Genomic DNA, 6073 nt, shown 5'->3' with positions numbered 1-6073 from the left:
CACTTACTGTCTCTCCATGCAGTCTACTTCAATATTAAGCAGCCAACATTGTTAAATACTCTTCCGAATAATTGATCCTGAACTTGCCTTCTCATAACTTCAACCCCATGATCTGCCACTAGGTCACAGTGAATGAGAGCAGTATCTCTTCCCTTCACTCCTTCTGGTCCCCACGTCATCAAAGGAAGAGTCACATGCTAAGCCAGAGTCCTATGGTTCTGTGAAGCAAGTCAGGAAAAAACAACAAAGAGGTGCATCAGCTCCAGCTCCACCCTCAATGACTTTGGCCTGGCCCTTCAAACAATATAAAGGCCCCAGGGTTTCTTACTTGACAAGGACCCATCTGCCTAGGATGAGCCTCACTTGAGTTCCACACCATTTCATCTAGAAAACGCCACCAGTGTTTAAAAACCAAACTCTACCACTCTTCCAGGAAGTCTTTGCTAATTCTCCAAATAAGGATGACACCTCCCTCTTCCCTTTCATTCCCTGCAAACAGAGCCCTCCACCCCTCCTTCCTATTCCCATAGAGACATCTCTTCCAGGGGATGACACTTAGGAGCTCTCGCTCATTCCACCTTAGGGGCAGAGATGGCATCTCTTTCCTTTTGTCCACAGCACTCGTTCCAGGGGTCTCACCTTGCATATTGGTGCCATGAAGGGAGGAGCTGCTGCTTCTGCTGCTTGAGGGCAGGCACACTGGTCTCCTCTGAGGCTCCAGCCCCAGATGTCTGTCTCCATAATAAGAGGCTACACACAGCAGTGGGAACAAGCATGGCAAGGAAGGGGGAGTCACTGGTTCTACTCCTCTAGTCCCATCCTTTTCATGAGGGCCCCAGTGGCAAGTGTGGCCAGTCCATCTATCTTCACCATAGAATTACTGATTTGCCAGCTTCTGTCTTGCCCAGAGTTTCAGGGTCAGAACCAGAAAGAACCCCTTCTCTATGAGAAGTCCATAGTGAAGATTTTCTAATAATATGAGATGAAGACCTGCGGATTCTTACCCACCCGACAGTATTACCAGAAGGGATACCCCAGGGAGCTTCATTATGATCCTATTATTGTAAATGATGGCTTAAATCTACCATCAGATTTAGTATTATCATATAATCATTTCTTTAAAGGCTTCAGAATCATCATTAGCAGGGGAGCAAATTAAATGACATGCCAGCAGGGATTTTACTACTGATAAACTAAAATGAAATTAAACTAAAAAAATAGAATCATATGAATATTGCATGACAATGATCACACCTACTCATGAAGCCAAAAAGGATATCCAGGATCAAATAGGCTACAGTACACTGCTCTTGTCTTTCTAGAAGACACGCAAGCTTGCATCAAGGACCAAGGCATTTAGCTGACTTCTTTGACACTATTTAACAGGTAATTAAGCCACGCTATCAAATGTAGGAAGGAAGGGACTTCATTTTCTTTTCTTTTTTTTTAAGATTTATTTTTTATTTATACAAGTGCTGGGGTACAGGCCAGATGTTCAGGAGGATGAGAGGATTTACTGGAGACAGAGGGGCAACAGAACAGGCAGACTGACGAAATACACTGCTGAGGGGAGCTGGAAATGATGAGAAGGGCAAGGAGAAAAGGAGCACGAAATACAATGGACTAAGTGCTGCCCCCTCACCCCAGATCCATATGTTAAGGTCCGAATCCCAATGCATTTAGAGGTGGAGACTTAGGAGGTAACTAGGTCATGGGGGTGGCCTATGAATGGGATTATTGTCTTTATAAGAAGCGGCCAAAATGAAGGAAACCCATACTTCTCTCTTCAAAGACATGACAAGTAAGATTGCTTCAGTGTTAGTTTTTCCAGTTTTGCTTTTTTCCTATTTGTTCATAATCACTTTGTGGCAAGCTAGAAAACCATGGATTCCACACAGGGAAGATTTTTGCAAAAATGGTCTATTTTGGCCACTGAAGAAAGTGGGAATTAAAAAGTCAAGTAGCAAAACAAAAGGAAAAGGCCTGAAAAGAAGGCCCAGGTCTGGTCTCTCTCCAATATTTGAGCCTCAGAGCCAGGGTCACTGTCAGGCTAATGCTGATGGATATGAGGAGGTTCCTGAAGACAAGTGCCAGAAAAAATCTGGAAACTGGCAGCTCTAGCTGAACAACCATGGCCCACGAAGAATACTGCTACAGTGATTCCATCCAGAAGAGAGGGAAAACAGAAAGTAAAAAGCTCTTTCCTCCTTCCCCTACCAGACTTTCAGGCTTCCTTTGGCTTCCCCCACAGCAGAGCCTCGCAGAGATGGCTGGCAGGGGAAAATGCCATCTTCAGGTTCCCAGTCCCAGCATCCAAAACTGAGTCCAGAAAGGTAGTTTGGGGCTGAGAGACAATAGCTTATTAATCAGCACAAATATGTAAAACTAAAACTCAAAAGATAAGGCCGGCTGAGGACACAAACTGGGAGTCATCAGTGGACATCATTTGTGATCTTCTAGAATAGTAATGCCTGAACCCAGCAAGGTTCTGTGGGGTAGAACAGAAAGACAAGGAGCTCATTCCTGTCTTCAGATTGCTTCCTAACCACAAGCCAACCATAAGGCCACCTAGAAAACAATTAGGCATTTGAATATGTCACTTTGTCTCTAGAGCTAAGCGTTCCAACCTCAGGTGATAACGTTGATCAGAGCATATACAGTGCCAGGCCTAGACAGCTGTATTTTCGAAGAGCTTCCAAGTGATTCTGAGAAATGGCCCTCTCCCAGGAGAACAAGTATTTGGGACCCTGAGTGGCCTGAGTTGTTGGAAGATAGTTCCTGGCTATAGAAGGACCAGAACTTGTTTTGAAGATGAGCGGGAACAGAATTAGATGTGGACCAGAGGAAAGATTACAAAAGAACCTGGAGGCAGGAATGAATGGAGAGTTGACACGACAAGAGCATAGAGGATGCTTTTGATTTAGTAAACTTTCAGCATTTACCATGTCCCCCTCTTTTTGTTTTAAGGAATAATGAGAAATAGAGTTTGTAAGGGAATGTTGATATCATTTCAATGGTACCCCCTCCTCTGTCTCTCTCCCCTCTCCTATATATATGCACATATACATGCAGGGAACAAAGAAATTATATGAATCCCAAGGTGGTGTTCACACACACACAATTGTAGAGTCATACACACTCAGACTCGTGCAAGCTCATATACACACATACACAGACACTCACATACATTACTAACACACATATATAATCACAAATACATTTGTATGCACACAGGCACTCATGCATGAACACACACATACACATGCTCACATACAGTCACATTCATGCCTCTGACTCTCATCATCCATTCTGAGATCAGCGAAAACTTTCTGAACCAATCGAGACTTGCCTCGAAGCTTGAAAGATAAAAATATCAAAGAAGTGTGATTCTGAGGGAACATTTTAATTTCTGCAACAGGAGCTAGGGTGGGGAGTAAGGAAGGGAAGGGGTAAAGTATTTTTGTACTCTGCCATGCCCTGTCACCCTAGTTTCAAATGGTTTGCGAGGCTTCTTTGGTTTAAAATCAAAGCATTTCTTTGCCAGCCAACAACCAGGAAAGTCAGGTTATTCAGAAGCTCCCAGAAAAGCTAATACATTCCAAGGCAAATAATTGACTGGATCTAGGAAAAAAATAATTTGGGGAGAAACCCAAGGGACATGTGTTACTGTGAAGTTGAACTGGGCCCAGAAGCTTGAATTTTTTAAATCAAGTTGTAGACGTTAGCAAAATAGGGTTCCAAAACAGAGTTCTTCAGATGCTGTGAATCTATGCATGACTTCATTTCCATTCCTGTAATTCCACCAGGAGACACAATTTCTAAATTTCCCTTCAGGAAAAAAAAAAATCATTTAGCTCAGAAATAATGCTTCCTATATAAAACTGTAGCTGTTTCAGGGTTTTGTTGTTTCTTTCCAAGAAAATCAGAATAAAGGGAGCCTTTCATCTTCCAACATGGGGAGGTACCCTCTGAGATCAAAGCAAGCAACTAATTCACTCAAAATAAACTGACCCCATGCTGCTCAGCTGGCCTGGGGTGCTGGCACAGCCAGGATGGGCTCTTTCCTCCGTGGGCTTCCACCCATGAAATGGTGGGGGGAGATCAAGTCCTCTGCCCGTGTGGGTTTTGGTGTCCAGGCCGCTCCATGGAGGAGTGGAACATACCTGGGGTCATAGAAACTGAAAGAGCAGAGAAAGAAGGTAGGAGAACAGCCTGAATAATTATGTAGAGCCTGGGCTAGGACAACAGAGGCATGAATGTAAAACAATAAGACAGGTATCAAGTTGAATGACATGATTTGGGACTGCATGGGTGGACTGCATGGGTCCACTGATGTGTGTAGCTTTTTCACCTCTTCTGCCTCTGAACCCCTGAGACAAGACCAACTCTCCTCTCCCTCCTCTTCCTCAGCCTACTCAATGTGAAGATGATGAGGGTGAAGACCTTTATGGTGATGCACTGCCACTTAATGAATAGTAAATACAAAGTAAATGTTAATTGGTTATTTATGTTATCATAGAGGCTTGCAGTCAACAACAGCTATTCGTAGTATATGTAGCAGTGTAAGTTTTGAAAGAATCAAAAGTTATACATGGACCTTTGAATGCATGGGGGGGAGGGATCAGTGCATCTAACCCTTGCACTGGTCAATTGTATGTAACTCTCTAGCCATGGGTCATGGTACACAACTCCTAAAACCCTCATAAATAGGGAGAGGGGAGAATCTTTTATTCTAACATTCAGGCTTTGAACCCAGTCCCTGATGCAAAATTCCTAAAACCCATGTGATTTCCTAAGTGATAGGAACACCAGGAGCATCCTTTAGCATACATTATTTTTTGAGTGGTTTCTGATACAGAGCTCCTAATTTCCTTGGAATTTCCTGAATGCTAGGAGTGCTTTTGTTCTAGCAAGGTCACTCTCGATGGGCTCTTGTTCACCAGAAACATCAAGCCATGATTAAAAATTTAGAGTTCCTACAATCACCCAAAGCTAGATAAAGAAGAAATAGAACACCTAAACAGACCAATTACAAGCAGCGAAATTGAAATGGTAATCAAAAACCTCCCCAAAAACAAAAGCCCAGGACCTGATGGATTTACAAATGAATTCTACCAAACATTCAGAGACGAATTAGTGCCTATCCTTCACAAACTCTTCCAAAAAATTGAGAAGGAAGGGACAATACCAAACACGTTCTATGAAGCCAACATTACACTAATACCAAAACCAAACAAGGACAACACAAAAAAGGAAAACTACAGGCCAATCTCCCTAATGAACACTGATGCAAAAATCCTCAATAAAATTTTAGCTATCAGAATCCAACAATGCATCCATAAGATAATTCACCACGACCAAGTAGGATTCATTCCAGGGACACAAGGATGGTTTAACATCCGAAAATCAATCAACGTTATCCAACACATCAACAAAAAGAAATATAAAAACCATATGATAATATCAATAGATGCTGAGAAAGCTTTCGACAAAGTGCAACACCCATTCATGATAAAAGCCCTTGAAATTCTTGGGATACAAGGAACATACCTCAACATCATAAAGGCCATCTATGACAAGCCAACAGCCAGTATCATTCTCAATGGTGAAAAGCTGAAAGCAATTCCATTAAGATCTGGAACAAGACAAGGATGTCCACTCTCACCACTGCTTTTCAATATAATACTGGAAGTCCTAGCCAGAGCAATAAGACAAGAGAAAGACATCCAAGGAATCCAAATAGGAAAAGAAGAAGTCAAGCTATCACTATTTGCAGATGATATGATAATATACATAGAGAACCCCAAAAACTCCACAGAAAAACTAATTCAACTCATCAATCAGTTCAGTAAAGTGGCAGGATACAAAATCAACACGCAAAAGTCAGTAGCCTTCCTATACACAAACAATAAATCTGAAGAAGAAGAAATCAAAAAAACCATCCCTTTTTTTATTGAAACAAAAAAAATCAAATATTTGGGAATAAATCTAACAAAAGAGGTAAAGGACCTATACAAAGAAAACTATAAAACACTGTTAAAAGAAATAGAAGAAGACACAAAGAAATGGAAAG

This window comes from Talpa occidentalis, unplaced genomic scaffold (assembly GCF_014898055.3).
Source record: "Talpa occidentalis isolate TD23 unplaced genomic scaffold, MPIMG_talOcc4v2.1 talOcc4.4, whole genome shotgun sequence".
In the NCBI taxonomy this organism is placed as follows: Eukaryota; Metazoa; Chordata; class Mammalia; order Eulipotyphla; family Talpidae; genus Talpa; species Talpa occidentalis.
The sequence above is the reverse complement of the archived record's forward strand: the minus strand, read 5'-3'. Positions refer to the sequence as shown.